Here is a 14,306-nt window from a genome sequence, read left to right on the forward strand (position 1 = left end):
GAGTTGGACTGGTTGCTTTCCAAGATCCATTCAGCGCTCTGATTCCCTAACTTCCTGCGCTCTGCTCACCTGGGCAGTGAGAGACCGCAGGTGGTGCCCTATGAAGAGGAGTGACCAAATGGCTCCTGCTCCCCATGGCAGGAACCACAGGTGCACACACAGCCTGGCTGTGTCCAGGGCCACTCACTGACACGTGGCTGGTGGACAGAAGTGCCTGCAGGCAGCAATTCTTGTTCCAGCTGCTCTCTGGACATTTGGGGCTTTCAATTTTGGTACCTGGATTTAAAAGAAAGCAAATTCCTTTCTAAACACTGCAGGTTTCAAATTGACAGCAAATACTGTACATTCTTAGGAGCCTGGCAGTGCAGGAAATTACTCCTTCACCTGTTTCCTATTTCAACATTTCATAAAGATGGAATTTAGTGGCTAGAAAAAATAATATTAAATATTTGATCTTAATAAAAAAATACTGGTTAGAGTCTTCAGTGTTTAGAACTCCCTCTGCTTGTATATGGGTTGGGTAGATATATTTCTTTTCTTTTCCTTTTGAAAAAAATATGAAGCTCCCAGAGAAGTTGCAAAAAGAATACATAAAACACCAGTATACTTTCACCTGTATTCACCAGTTATTAACATTTTGCTATGTTTGCTTTATATATACATTTATTATTATTATTGTTAGGAACTATTTGAGGTAAGTTGCAGATATCATGACCCTTGCCACCCAAACACATTGGCAAGTGTCTCCTGCGAACAAAGACATAGTGCAATGATCAAATTTAGGAAATCTAACACTGATACGAATCTCTTACTGAACACAATTGCATCCAAATTTTGCCAGTCTCTTTCCAATACTGGGTTTTATAACATGTTTTCCCAATTCCAGGACTTGTATTTCTACTTAGTTGTTATGCTTAAGTCTTTTTTATTTGAGAATGAAGAGGCTCCTCAACCTTTGTCTTTTAAGACATTGGCATTTTTGAAGAGTGTAGGCCTGTAGTTCTCTAACATGTCTCTGGGATTTGTCTGGTGTGAGATGCAAATTATGCACACAATGTGTCCTTCCTGGTGTGTCACATTAGGGGGAATCTGATGTAGTTTGCCCCATTGATGGTGAAGGTAACTTTCGGTCATGTGGTTAAAGTAGTATCCATGTGATTGCTCCACTTCTAGGGAATCTCTCTCTCTTTGTAATAAATAATCTATGGGGAGGTACTGGTGGCATCACCCAGATTTCTTCACTCTAAAGCATTTTTCCTTTGTGGTAATAATCTTCAGGAGGATAATTTTAGACTGGATAAATAGCTTGTTTACAAACAAACTTGTTTTAGCATCCATCAACGGCCCTTGCCTGCCTGAATCATTTACAGTATTGTTATAGTGGATAAATGTTTCTGAAAATGGGAATATTGTCATATTGAGGTTTTCTCCCTGCACTCCCCACCCTCACACATTATCTCCCCTAACACCAAAGGGGATTCCCCAGCCAAACCATCTGGGCAAATACATGCCAGCTATGACTAAAGATCCGTAGTAGCACCTCTTCCCCTCCATCTCCAAGTCTGAGATGTGTCTGAGGGATAAAGCAGCTATGGAGCAGCAAGGAGAGTCCTAGACTGAGACTCAGAGAACTGATAACCTGATCTTCACTTGAAAGTTCCACGGTTGCTCTAAATGAGCATGTCCTAAACTGAACTTCCTTATCCTACCAACCTTTGCCTCCACCAGAGTTCCAATGTGAGTGAATTCACTGCCATTTACTCAGATGCCCAACCCAAAAATCTGAGCAGCATTCTCTTACTCTTTCCTCTTCCCCATTCTCTACATCTAATCAACAACTAAATCCTGAATGATGAGACTTTCCAAATATGTCCAAGAATTTGTCCCCCTTTCTTCATCTCTATCACCACCACCTGGTCTAGGCTACCTTCCTCTCTCACTTGGTCTTCTGAAATAGCCTCCTCCTGCCTCTAAGATTTTCTGTGCTGCAATCCATTCTTCTCACTTTAGCCAGAGTGAGCTTTCTGAAGTATACATCTTATCATGTCCTTCCAAACCCAACCCTCATTGAAGACTTTAGTAGCTCTCCTTCGTTTTAAGGACCATTGGTTAAAGTGATATGTCTAAACTCTTTAAATGGTGTACCAGGTCCCTACAACACAAGAGTTGGAGGTCTTCATCAGAGAAATTTTCGATCATGGCTCCTCTTTCTTGCCTCATTTCTGGCCAGACAGATCAAGATGTTCACAAGGTGACACATGTCTGGAATGTGTTTTTGAAAAAACACGTTCAACTTGGCATGGTAGGCATACAAAGTAATCATCGTTTAGGAAATCATGGAAGCAGTCTTGACTTGGTCATTTCCAGGACTCTAACTGGATAAAGCTGGCCCCAAGCTGTGGCTCCTCTTCTCAGTTGAAAGAGAAGTACCTTGAACAGTTTGTTCTTCAGGACAGGTGAAACCATTTAAAATGATAAGCAACTATGATGTGCAGCATGAGCTCACAACAGGCTTGAATAAGAATGGCTACCACATTTATTATATCTTAAGAGAAAACATATTGCAAACGTATTGAATATATTTGTTTACTCTTTTTTCTTTTTTTGAGATGGAGTTTCGCTCTTTTGCCCCGGCTGGAATGAAGATGCGTAATCTCAGCTCACTGCAACCTCCGTCCATTGGGTTCAACTAATTTTTCTGCCTCAGTCTCCCAAGTGGTGGGGATTATAAGCACCTACCACCACACCTGGCTAATTTTTGTATTTTTTGTAGAGATGGGGTTTCACCATGTTGGCCAGGCTGGTCTTGAGCTCCTGACCTCAGGTGATCCACATGCTTCAGCTTCCCAAAGTGTTGAGATTACAGGCATGAGCCACCACACTAAGCCTATTTGTTTACTCTTTCTGACTAGCATGTACATTCCAAATCTCAGAGCATGCACATTCCTCTATTTTTATGTTATATCCATGGTTTCGGGACAAACATGCAGAGAAATATGAAGTCTTGGCTATTTTTTCTCTCCAAAAAGTCAGACTACATTTCAAATAGTCTCTCCTTACATCAGAACTCTTCATCCATTGAAGAAACTTTTAAAAATCTATAAGGCACATTTTAAATAAATATTTTAAAATCCTCAAGAAAATTGAGAGCCAGACAGAATGATAAAGTATGATTAATATCGACCTCTTACTGAGTATTTACTGTGTCCCAGGTACTATATTAAGAGTTTTCTTTGTATTTAACTCATATAATAAGCTTTAAAGTTAATTTTTTTTGTTCCCATTTTGCAAATGAGAAAACTGAGGCCGGGAGTGCTTCAGCAAATTTATTAAGATCACAAAATTCAGATTTTTAAAATTGATTTTTTTTTTTTGTAGAGATGGAGTGTGACTGTATTGCTCAGACTGCTCTTGAATTCCTAGGCTCAAGCAGTCTCCTACCTTGGCCTCCCAAAGTGCTGCAATTACAGGCGTGAGCTATCATGCCTGGCCCAAAAAATTAGGAATGGAAAGCAGGACTATCAGATGTCAAATACCACATTCCTACTCAGTGTGTTGTATGTCTTGGCAAGCTCTCATCTTTCTCTTAGAAGCCTACCTCCTTCATTTTAGGTCCTCCCTCCCTCCTTCTTCACGTTTACATTGCCAGGTATGACTCCAGAAGCCATCTACCACACTCTATTTTCTTTCTTTCTTTCTTTCTTTTTTTGAGACAGAGTCTCTGTCTCCCAGGCTGGAGTGCAGTGGCACGATCTCAACTCACTGCAACCTCCACCTCTGGGTTCAAGCCATTCTTCTGCCTCAGTCTCCCAAGTAGCTGAGATTACAGGCACCTATTACCACACTTGGCTAATTTTTGTATTTTTAGTAGAGATGGGGTTTTACCACATTGGCCACGCTGGTCTGGAACTCCTGACCTCAGGTGATCCCCCACCTTGGCCTCCCACAGTGCTGGGATTACAGGCATGAGCCACCGCACCTGGCCATCTACCACACTCTAGATCCCAACTGTCCCACTGTTTTCTAGATTTTACCTTCTATTCCCAATCGAAAATGGCCTATTCTGTGCCTCATTCTTTTAGGACTGCTATTTCATGCTATAATACCTTTAGTGTCTGGTAGTCAGATATTCAATAAATACTTATTGAACATCACCATGCGAGACCAATGTGATTCCTGTACACCTGGGGCTTAGCAAATACTTGGTGGATAAATAAATGAATCCTGGTATAATTGAGCAAGGAAAGACTAATATACAACCAGTGACAATAGAGGAAGTTTTGAGTAGAAGACAGAACATGAGTTCTAGAATAAGAAATTTGGATTTGGATTCTGGCACTTACCATTTGGGTTGTACTTAGTACTATTCACCAAATATTTCTGACTGTGGTCATTTCAGCCATTTGGTGGTACTATATCTTCCACTGCTTGGTGTTTTCAAATTTCCAAGAGGCATACGTCTTTGGGATTGGGGAACAAATCAGGATTTTTAGTTCTCAGGAATCCTGAAATCATAAATTATTCTTTATTTTTTATGATCTTTTTTCACATGTTATTTATATAATAATAAGCAACTGCAATAGTGAATACTAAGTCATTTTCCTGTGATAGGATTATGCTATCAGAAGTTTTCTATTAGAAATGACATAATAATAAATGCATGGCTTATTATTACTGTGAATTGATTTACTGCAACAAGAAAACATATTTCAATGCAAAAAGAATATATATTTCAATAACATGCAAAAATAATCTCTTTATATAAACATCTGAGACTAGAAAATATTGAAAGATGGAGAAAATAACATAAGATAAATAGAAAGTAAAAATTATTACTAAAATGAAATATATTACCACAAATATTTCTATAAGTTATCATTATTAAAATGAAAATGTGGAGCACACAAAGCATTATTTGCCTAGACAATTTCCTGTCTTGCATTGACATCTGTTCAATTGTAAGGAGTGCATCCAAAAGCATCTTCAGAAAAGCTCAGGCTGAGCTTTAGAGCACCTATTGCTTCATATAAGTTATTTGCTTTTTTAATAATGAAAATAAAAATATTTGTTTTTCTTGTCTGCTAGGTCTGGTTTTGATTTTGCCATTGAAATTGATATTGCTTTTGCTAATTCAGGTTTTTGTTCAGTCTCTGATTTCCTGTCAGAGTCTCCCACAACATTCATATCATCTGCTCCTTGAATTTCTTCAGTTAAAATATTTACAAAGAACTGTAGCCTAGAGGGAATATTCAAACACTGAAAAACACCAGTCAATATTACTGGATTGTATTCAAATAATATAACATTCAGATCCCTCAGCAAAGTTAACAGCACTAAATAGAACCATGCATTGAAACTGCCAATTTAAAGACATTTATTTTCAAAACTGGTTTCTCAGAACATCACTCATAGGATTTGTATGAAGTACACCACACATACACACTTACTGATACTGATTTTATTTGCAAGAATGACTCACCCAGCAACCAAAGCCATGAATACACACTTATAATATGGCAATGCTACAAGCAAGACTGATTAGATGATTCTTACTTCTCCAGTCCATCCTCCTATCCTGGTTCCTAGAAATATTGATCTTTACCTTTGATTTTGCACATTAGCATTTTTTGGTCTTGCTCTTCAAATCAACATGAGTAATATGTCTATGTTGATTCCTATGCTTTAATTATTGTGGAAGAATCATAATACTCTTTTTCTGTTTTCCCAATTTGTTGACTACATTTCACTGGGACTTGGGATTTGGAAAAACACGTAGATTTACAGAAAACTGCCAGGAAGGAATTCCCTCATGGAACTACTACCACTGCCTTTAAAGTTAGGTGTGGCCATGTCACAGGCTTTGGCCAACTGGACATGGAAAGGAGTGGCCTGTGTTACTTCCAGGCAGAAACTTTGATGACCATTAAGTGACTTGCCATGTTTCCTTTTCCCTGCAGCATTGAGCAGGGATGGACATGTTGTTAGAACCTCCAGAACTAGCATTCCTGAGTAACTTTGATAAGCTGAGACCACTAACAACTCAAGTCAAACATATAATATGCATGAGCAATTTTTGTGTGGTTTTGGAGTTTTCACTACAGCATTCCCTACAGTGACAGGCCCCATGGATCAGGCAGATTACATATCCTCCCTGAGTTTCAATTCCATTATTGAAAAAGAGGAAAAGTAATTTTTCACTTCAATTTTTTTTGTAAGGACTATTAAGATACGTGCGTAGCTTTGAATCTGTCTAATACATAATAGTCAATACATTTTTCCACTTCAAAGGGATAAAAAGAATATTCTAGAAACATATATTTTTAAAAATGGGAATCAGAATGACATCAGAATTCGCAAATGCAACATAGAAAGCTAGATATCCAAGGAGAAAAGCTTTCAAAATTCTGAGGAAGAAGTTTAGACACAGCTAAACTATCAGTTAGGTAGAAAATTCTATACCTAGCCAAACTATCAAATGAATATGAGGGTAGAATACAGTCATTTTCACAACCATTTTCATCCTGTGCATCTTTTCTCTGGCAGTACTTCACCAAAATGAATGAATAATTAAGAAGAATACATGTATTCTAGGAAACAGGAGAATCCAACCTAAGACCAAAAGGATTCCCGTGAAGGGTTTTCCCCACTTGAAGTCTGGACAGAGCTAGTAAGCAACTAGCTAGTCTGAAGCAAGAGAACAGGACTCAAAGGGAGACGTAATCAGGAACAGTGCTTAACTGATAGAGAACCAGATGTATACAGAAAATAGTGCTGAGAGGGAGAATGCAATCTGCTGGAAAGTTTGAGATGAATTCATGAAAGTACATGGCTAACCAAAGGAAAAAATAAATATATAAGGAGATTACTAACTCCATAATCAAGAAAAAAATTTAAAAAGAAAGAAAATGAAGTCATAATAGACTCAGCAGAGAAGACTTGCAGGGTTTTAATAATTTATTTACTAATTACCAACCGAACCAAAAATTTAAAAATAACTGCCAAATATAGGTAGAACAGGGGAGAAGTCGGGAGAGGCTAACTCTTTGTTTTTCAAATTAGGATATGAGTAGATTATGCCTAAAATTGGTAAAACAAGAAATCTACTATTGGCGGATTATCTTAAAATATGGAGGTGCTGCATGTGGTGGCTCACATCTGTAATCTCAGAACTTTGGGAGGCTTTGTGGAACACCTTTGTGAATCATCTGAGGTCAGGGTTCAAGACCAGCCTGGCCAACATGGCCAAACCCTATCTTTACTAAAAATATAAAAAATGAGCTGTGATTGCGCCACTGTACTCCAGCCTGGGCGTCAGAGCAAGACTCTGTCTCAAAAAAAAATAAAAAATAAAAAAATGGAGGCATGTGTCAGAGGAAGCATGGGATAGAGGTGAAAGGAGTTACCTCTGAAGAGCTGCACTTAGGGTTTGAGACCACTGTTTTCTGTTATAAACTACATAGTGCTATTTTACTCTTTAAAATATGGACATGTACTTACTCTGAAATGAAAATCAGTTACTATTTAAAAATTAATAAATACATATGTAAATCCATAAATATTTACATATTTACAGAAAGCCCTAGGCTCCAGGCCTAGGTCAGCCCATGGCAAGTTTTGTGATCTGCATAAGTCCTTTCACCTCTCTGGGCCTTTGTTTCCCCATCTGCAAGGAGAAGGTTTGAATTCCCTGGTTACTGCACCATCACTGTTATCAAGTGCACAATTGTACTAATTCATTATCATCAAAAGGCAGACTTGTAAAATATCTTGAAAAAGGTCTCTCCTTAGTTTTATAAACACATTGTTTTTATTAGCTTCTTCATTTTTGGGACGGAATCTCACTCTGTCACCCGGGCTGGAGGGGCAGTGGCACAATCTTGGCTCACTGCAACCTCTGCCTCCCAGATTCCAGCAATTCCCCTGCCTCAGCCTCCCAAGTAGCTGGGATTACAGGCATGGGCCACTGCATCTGGCTAATTTTTGTATTATTAGTAGAGACAGGGTTTTACCAAGTTGCCCAGGCTGGTCTCGAACTCCTGACCTCAGGTGATCCACCTGCCTCCCAAAGTGCTGGAATTGCAGAAGTGAGCCATTGCACCCAGCCCCAAACACATTCTTTTTCTTAGATAAAATACTAAAACCAAAACTTGTTAGATATTAAAAAAGGAAGTACAAAGGCTTGGACATAGTGGTCATCTATGTTTAATGAAGTAGTTTCCGTAGCCAGGCTCTGTATGAGCTACATTTTTCACTCTAAACAATGTGGGTAAATATGACCTTGAGTGTTCTCATTTTCACATGCCCCATTTTTTTTCTCAAGACAGTTTCAATAGTGATTAAACCAGAATTCAGCATCCAAATGAGCACCTGGGGAATAATCTTCTCACTGAAGAGCCCAATGTGTCCATCGCATGCCTAAGAGGTCTTTGTGGAACTAATGAAGCACTCTGATGGTTCAGGGATTTTCATTAGAGGGAATTCATCTCCACCTCACCTCAAGCTTCATGAGCCGTTTCTCTAGCAGTACTAAACCCAAACAAGTAGCAGCAGAGAGCATTTCCAAAAAAAGAGAGATATCAAAGTCGTAGCTACTTCAAGACAGAGCCTCCCCTCCAGTTTCTGCCTCCTGCAGCTTCTCCTTTATTCATTCTTCTCTGTTCTTTTCATTCATGCACGCTGCCCACACAGTCCATTGCAGACGGATGTGTGGTTCCGGAGATTTAACCTTACTTTCTCCCTTCGGGCCCCTCAGGCGCAATTGAGTCAGAGCTCGCTTTCCTAGCACCAGGTGGTGTGGCTGTGAGCAGGTGAAGTTAGCCGGGTATAATTTTCAAAGTACCATTTATTTATCTGGCAAGAGCAAGCCCCAGTGATCTGCCTCCAATTAAAAGTTCAATCCAGAAGAGTGAATCTGACAGGCCCAGACTTCGGGCCTCAGAAGTCTTGATTAATTTTTGTGCCCAGAGTCTGAGGAGAAAACAAGGGCAGGATTTCCTGGGTTGCTGCTGGAGGTGCATTTGCCAGCCATTACTGCCCTTCCAGCTTCTTCACTCTATTATACTGAGCTGAGGTTTGTCACACTTTGCATAGGTGAACTCAAAGAATACTTTAAAAGCCTTATTCCCATTTTACAGGTGAAGTGACTGAAGCACAGGGCGGTGAAGTGGCTTACCCAAGCTTGTGCAACTAGCCGTCGGTAGCATCAGATTGGAGCTGAGGTCTGTGCTGCTCTAAAGCTCCGAGTCTTTTCCACTAGGGTTGCTTCTTGTATCTCCTTGAGGGCACCGCCTGCTCTGTGATGCCTGGACTGGGCTGGAGGTGGCCACTGGGGTTTCATGCAGAGGGTCAGAGATTTGGTGAGTGAGTGTGGACTGTCCCTGCTTTGGCTGCAGAAATACCGTTCCTCATTCTTCATCGCCCTCATCTTTTTGAACCCCAGGTATAGGTGGAAAGTGACTATAGGTCACATGCAGAGTGCACCAGGATAGAATTCCAGTCCAACTTGGTCACAAAATGCATGTGCTGCTATGCCAAGTTACTGGACATGCATCTAGGGGCAGAGAGTGACTTCACTGCTCCGTGTCTTCTTTGCAGTGCCTTCTGTTTTCACTCCTTCAGCTCTGTCTTCCTGCTTGTGGTGGGGATAAAAGTCTCAGCGTAACCCTGTTCCCTAGACAGGTCTGTGGCATGTTCTCGGCCTTGGCATTGAGACTGGACTTGGACTGGTTTATAATCTGGTTTGTAGTGACCAACCCTCCAGTTTGGGAAGGTGAGTGACAGGGCACTGTCTCCCAAGCAGTAAGAGTAGCCTCTGGGATAAAGTTGCTGCCGTCTCTGTGGGGCCTTGGGGCCCTGGGACTCATGTGAGTGCAGAAGGCTCCAGGTCTTTGAAGGCTGCATCAGACAGGTTCCAGCCTCAGCTGAATGAACCCTCTGGGTTTGATCTTCCATAACTACTCTTAATATTTATTTTTTAAAAAAAGACCTGGCAAGGACTATAAATGTTTTATTTTAAAATAACAATTCTTGGATATATTTTTTTGTGGGGCAGGGTGCAAATAGAGTTCAAATATATTACATATTCATTGCAGAACATTTAGGGGGAAAAAGCAGAAACAAGAAAAATATATTCTATAATTGCAATAATGTAACATTTAAAAATACACATCGCCTTTCATTCATTACAGACCTATCTATATTCACTTTTCTTTATCCAAATGAAAATATATTGCATTTACTATTGTGTTACCTGACAGTCATCTAATTAACAGCCATTTCTCTCCATTCTGGTTTGTGAGCCAACACTGATTTTGTTGAGATGTAGGACAGCCATGTGCTGTGGGGAAAGCTGGGACCTTCTCCTGCCTGGGGGAATGAAACTTAACTGGTCTAGGTCATTCTTGATCATTCCTCTCACCTTGTCAGTGATTGACTTGGGAGTAAGCATGTGACATTATTATGGCCAAAGAGACATCAGGGAAGTCTGTAGGGAACTTCTGGGAAAAGTTTCTCTGCTCTTTAAAAAAAATGACTTGTAGAAAGAACCTTCCCTTTTCAACTCTGGGTATTGTTGTCTGAATGTATCTGAAACAATGGCAGCCAGTTTGCAAACATGAGGGATGAGGTACAAGCTTGGTGAACAAGATCAGAACCAGGACTGCTGTTCCTTTGTTAAACTTCTCAACGTTGCAACCATTCCCAAACTGGACATCTTGATATATGGTAAAATAAATAGCTGTATTGTTTATGCTGTTTAAAATTTTCTTGTTACTTGTAGCCAAAATATCTAACAGAAATTCTCTTGTTTGGTTGATAGGGTGTATCCATAGTTCATTTTTATTGTTGAATGTTACTCCATATGGATGTGCCCCTATTTGTTTTTCTTGAAAATAATGCAGTGTAGAGATGCCAAAGTTTGGAGGAGAAACCAACTTCAAGCTGGCATCATACCGGAGAAGTTCTGTGTGCAGAGTGTACCAGCGCTGTCCTTGGGACGGTGTTTCTGGACCTTCCACCACATGGTCCCTTTTGATTTGGTCACCTAGTCAGTTACCACTGTCGTTATGCATGACAAATTTATCAAGGAACACTAATTGACTTTTTGGTCCATAAAATCAGTTGTAATTTGAGTCCACAATAGCCACAGTCCTTTGAAACCTTGGCAGCATGGTTCTATACTTAAGCCACAGATGGTCAAAGTGGTTGATGTCAAAGTGCCTCTGGACAAGTAATCTGTGTTGTAAGAGTGATCTGGTGGTGTAGCTGCCATGCAACTCCTTCATAGAGGGAGCGATCTGTCACCTCCCTTGAGCAAGACCAGAGATTTTCCATAATGGTCAGAACTTGTTTGGTCCATAAACCGGCTTCTTGAAAATATCTTTGATTCATCAGGACTAGGCTTCCTGTGGGCAAAGCCATGCAGTTGCTGATGATTGTGCAGGTATTGAAATCCCCATCCTCTCCTGTTTGAAGTTTCGTGCATATACCCTGAGGCATTGGCAATCACTTCAAGAAACTTCTCCTGTTGTGTCTGTCTCAGGTAGTTGTATAAGAAGTTATAAGTGGTGGCAAAACCAACCAGGGAGTGAGGAAGTCAGACCTCATCTTAAGGAGCATTTTAACCAACCAATGAGGCTGTACTGCCATTCTCTCCATGTATCTTTGGCCACATCTTGGATTTTAACGTTCTCAGGATACAGCACACAGAACACTGTCAAGGCACCCAAGTTGTTTCCATAAATTTCATTGCAGCAGGCACTATAGTCCTTTGGGTCCCAGGGAGGGAGGTATTCCAAGGGGCTGGACAGCATCATGTGCACAGCCTCCGTGAGGCGATCTGCAATGTGCCCATGCAAGCTGGCAGCCCTGAGCTGCAGCTCCGCCACCTCTGCCCTGGAAAAGTATGGCATGGGGTGGCTGTCGTAGATGACATTGGTGAAGGGAATCATGGCTTCCTGGTTCTTACCAGTGATGTAGGCTGACCCAAAGCAAAGCAAATATATGAAAAACACACTTGGAGCCCCCTGGTGTGTGAGTCCTCATCGTGGCATCAGATCTCCAAATCTCCAAGGCAGTCAAACTATCTTCAAAAGCTCCACTTCCTGCCGAGGCTCTGTCTTCTCTGGTGTCACCTCTGCAGCCTCCAGAGCCCACTCCCAGCCCTCCTCACTAAGGGCACCCAGGCTTCCAGCACCCCTCTTTGCTGCACCATGGGTGCTGGTGAGCGCCACACCTGGGGATGCGCTGGTGCAGCCTTAGGTGGTGCTACTCATCATTAGATATTCTTATACAGTATTATTTCGGTGGCCTTGTACTATTCTTTTTACTTGTATACCATAATTTATGTGACCACTACTTTTTATTTGTTTGCTTGTTTTGGATTCCCATGTTTCTGCTATTATAGCATTGCTAACATGGCACACTTGTGCTCTTATTTCCTTAGTTTAAATTCTGGGTTAAATGTTATGAACAATTTAAAGGCTTTTTATGCATATTCTAAGTTTCCTAGAAGTTGTTAAAGTTGTATTAATGTGTTTTGTACTAACATTTAAAAATCTTTCCAGTTAAGGTCCTAGCCTCCCCACACTGTCTCTCTCTCTCTCTCTTTTTTTTTTTACAATGACATCAATCAGTTCTAAAAGAATTATTGTCAAAAAATACTGTTCCTGCAAGTGTAAACTTAGGTCCCAGAATGAGTTCTGCTTAAGTAAAGAATGCCTTGTAAAAAAAACTTTGACATTTCATGTGCTTCAATCACATTACATTGAATTCAAATGATTAGAATCTTATGATGTTAGATTCCAGGGCCAAGTAAGGTTATATGTATGTTTGGGCTGCCGGTTCTTAACTCTAGCTATACACTTGGAATCACCTGGGGAACTTAAAGAAAAATGCCTTTAATGGTGCATAATTGATGTACAATAAACTGCACATATAAAAAGTACAGAAGAATTTGCTAAGTTTTAATACATGTGTATATACACCCACGGAACCATCCCTATAATCAAGATAATGAGCAGTATTCATCACCTCCAGATTGCAGAGTTCACCGTCTTTGGTTGCCTGATGGTCAGTGTCTTAAAGCCCATTGTTTCGTATATTTTGTCTGCTTTTCCTTTGTTGACTCAGGTGGAAGGGAAAATCCACTCCCTGATATTCTGTCTTGGACCAAAGCAGATATTTTCCAACTGAGGAGTTTTTAAAAATTAATCTCTAGGCTCCACCCAAGACCAAATGAATTATAATATTTTGGGGAAGGCCTTTTGTTTTGAAGTATAATTTATATGCAATAAAATGTATCTTCTTTAGGGTACAGTTTTATAAATTTTGCCACATGCATACAGTCATGTAACTTACAATCCATATAGAAGAGGATGGATTGTAATAGTTCTCCCAAATTCTCCTATGTCCCTTTGTAGTCAAGCTGTTCCTTGCACCCTGAGCTCCTGGCAGCCATTGATATGTTTAATTTTCCTATAGTTTTGTCTTTTCCAGAATGACATAGGAATGAAATCATGCAGTGTACAGTTTTTCAATGTAGGCTTCTTTCACTTAGCATAATGCATTTGAGATGCATCAGTTTGGTTGATATGGTGTGTCCATAGTTCATTTTTATTGCTAAGTGTTACTCCATATGGATGTGCCACTATTTGTTTCTCTAGTCCCCTGTTGGAGAACATAGCCTTAGAAAGCTTCCCTAGGTAATTCTAATGTACCTCCAGAGTTGAGAATCACTGGGCTAGATAAAACTGCTCAAGCGTCTATTAAGGTAAATTTTAGGCCCTTCCCTCATGGCCTGTCTTCTTCAAATCACATCATCCTATATCACTAGCCTCCTCTGCCTTATCAAATAACTCATGATCTAATGTGTCCCCTGGTCAATCCAAACTCTCTTCTTGCCAGCCTATCCCTCGGAAACATTCGCACAACCACCCCATGTGCCAGTCTCCCTACTGCTCATTTTCATGTACTCATTAGAATGCAGATCTCTCATATCCAGTTTCTCAGAAGATTCCTCTTAGATCTCTAAGATGAAGGCATCCAATTGATAATTAATATTAATGCTTTAATGGTATATTAGGATTCTCCAGAGAAACAGAATCATATATGTGTGTATATATACATATGTATTTATGATAAGAGCTGACATACATAATTAAGGAGGCTGAGTACTTCCACGATTTGACATCTGCAAGCTAGACAACCAGGAAAGCTGGTGGTGTAACTTTAGTTTGAATCAGTCTGAATCAAAAGGCCTGAGAACCAGGGTACAGTTAATGTTAAGTCCCAGTCTGTGTCCAGAAGCC

At 40.2% G+C, this 14,306-nt stretch overlaps 1 long non-coding RNA gene and 1 pseudogene across 1 annotated transcript in view; both read right to left on the reverse strand.

The window, feature by feature from the left end:
- The window catches only part of LOC118142835 (uncharacterized), a 77,055-nt gene that overhangs the window by 19,286 nt on the left and 43,463 nt on the right, over positions 1-14,306 (reverse strand). The window contains exon 2 of the long non-coding RNA XR_013533121.1: positions 4,344-4,505. This is a non-coding gene — a long non-coding RNA (uncharacterized LOC118142835). The remainder of the gene's footprint in view (positions 1-4,343; positions 4,506-14,306) is intronic.
- LOC100399009 (dermatan-sulfate epimerase pseudogene) lies at positions 10,755-12,738 on the reverse strand (annotated as a pseudogene).

This window comes from Callithrix jacchus, chromosome 1, assembly GCF_049354715.1.
Source record: "Callithrix jacchus isolate 240 chromosome 1, calJac240_pri, whole genome shotgun sequence".
NCBI lineage: Eukaryota > Metazoa > Chordata > Mammalia > Primates > Cebidae > Callithrix > Callithrix jacchus.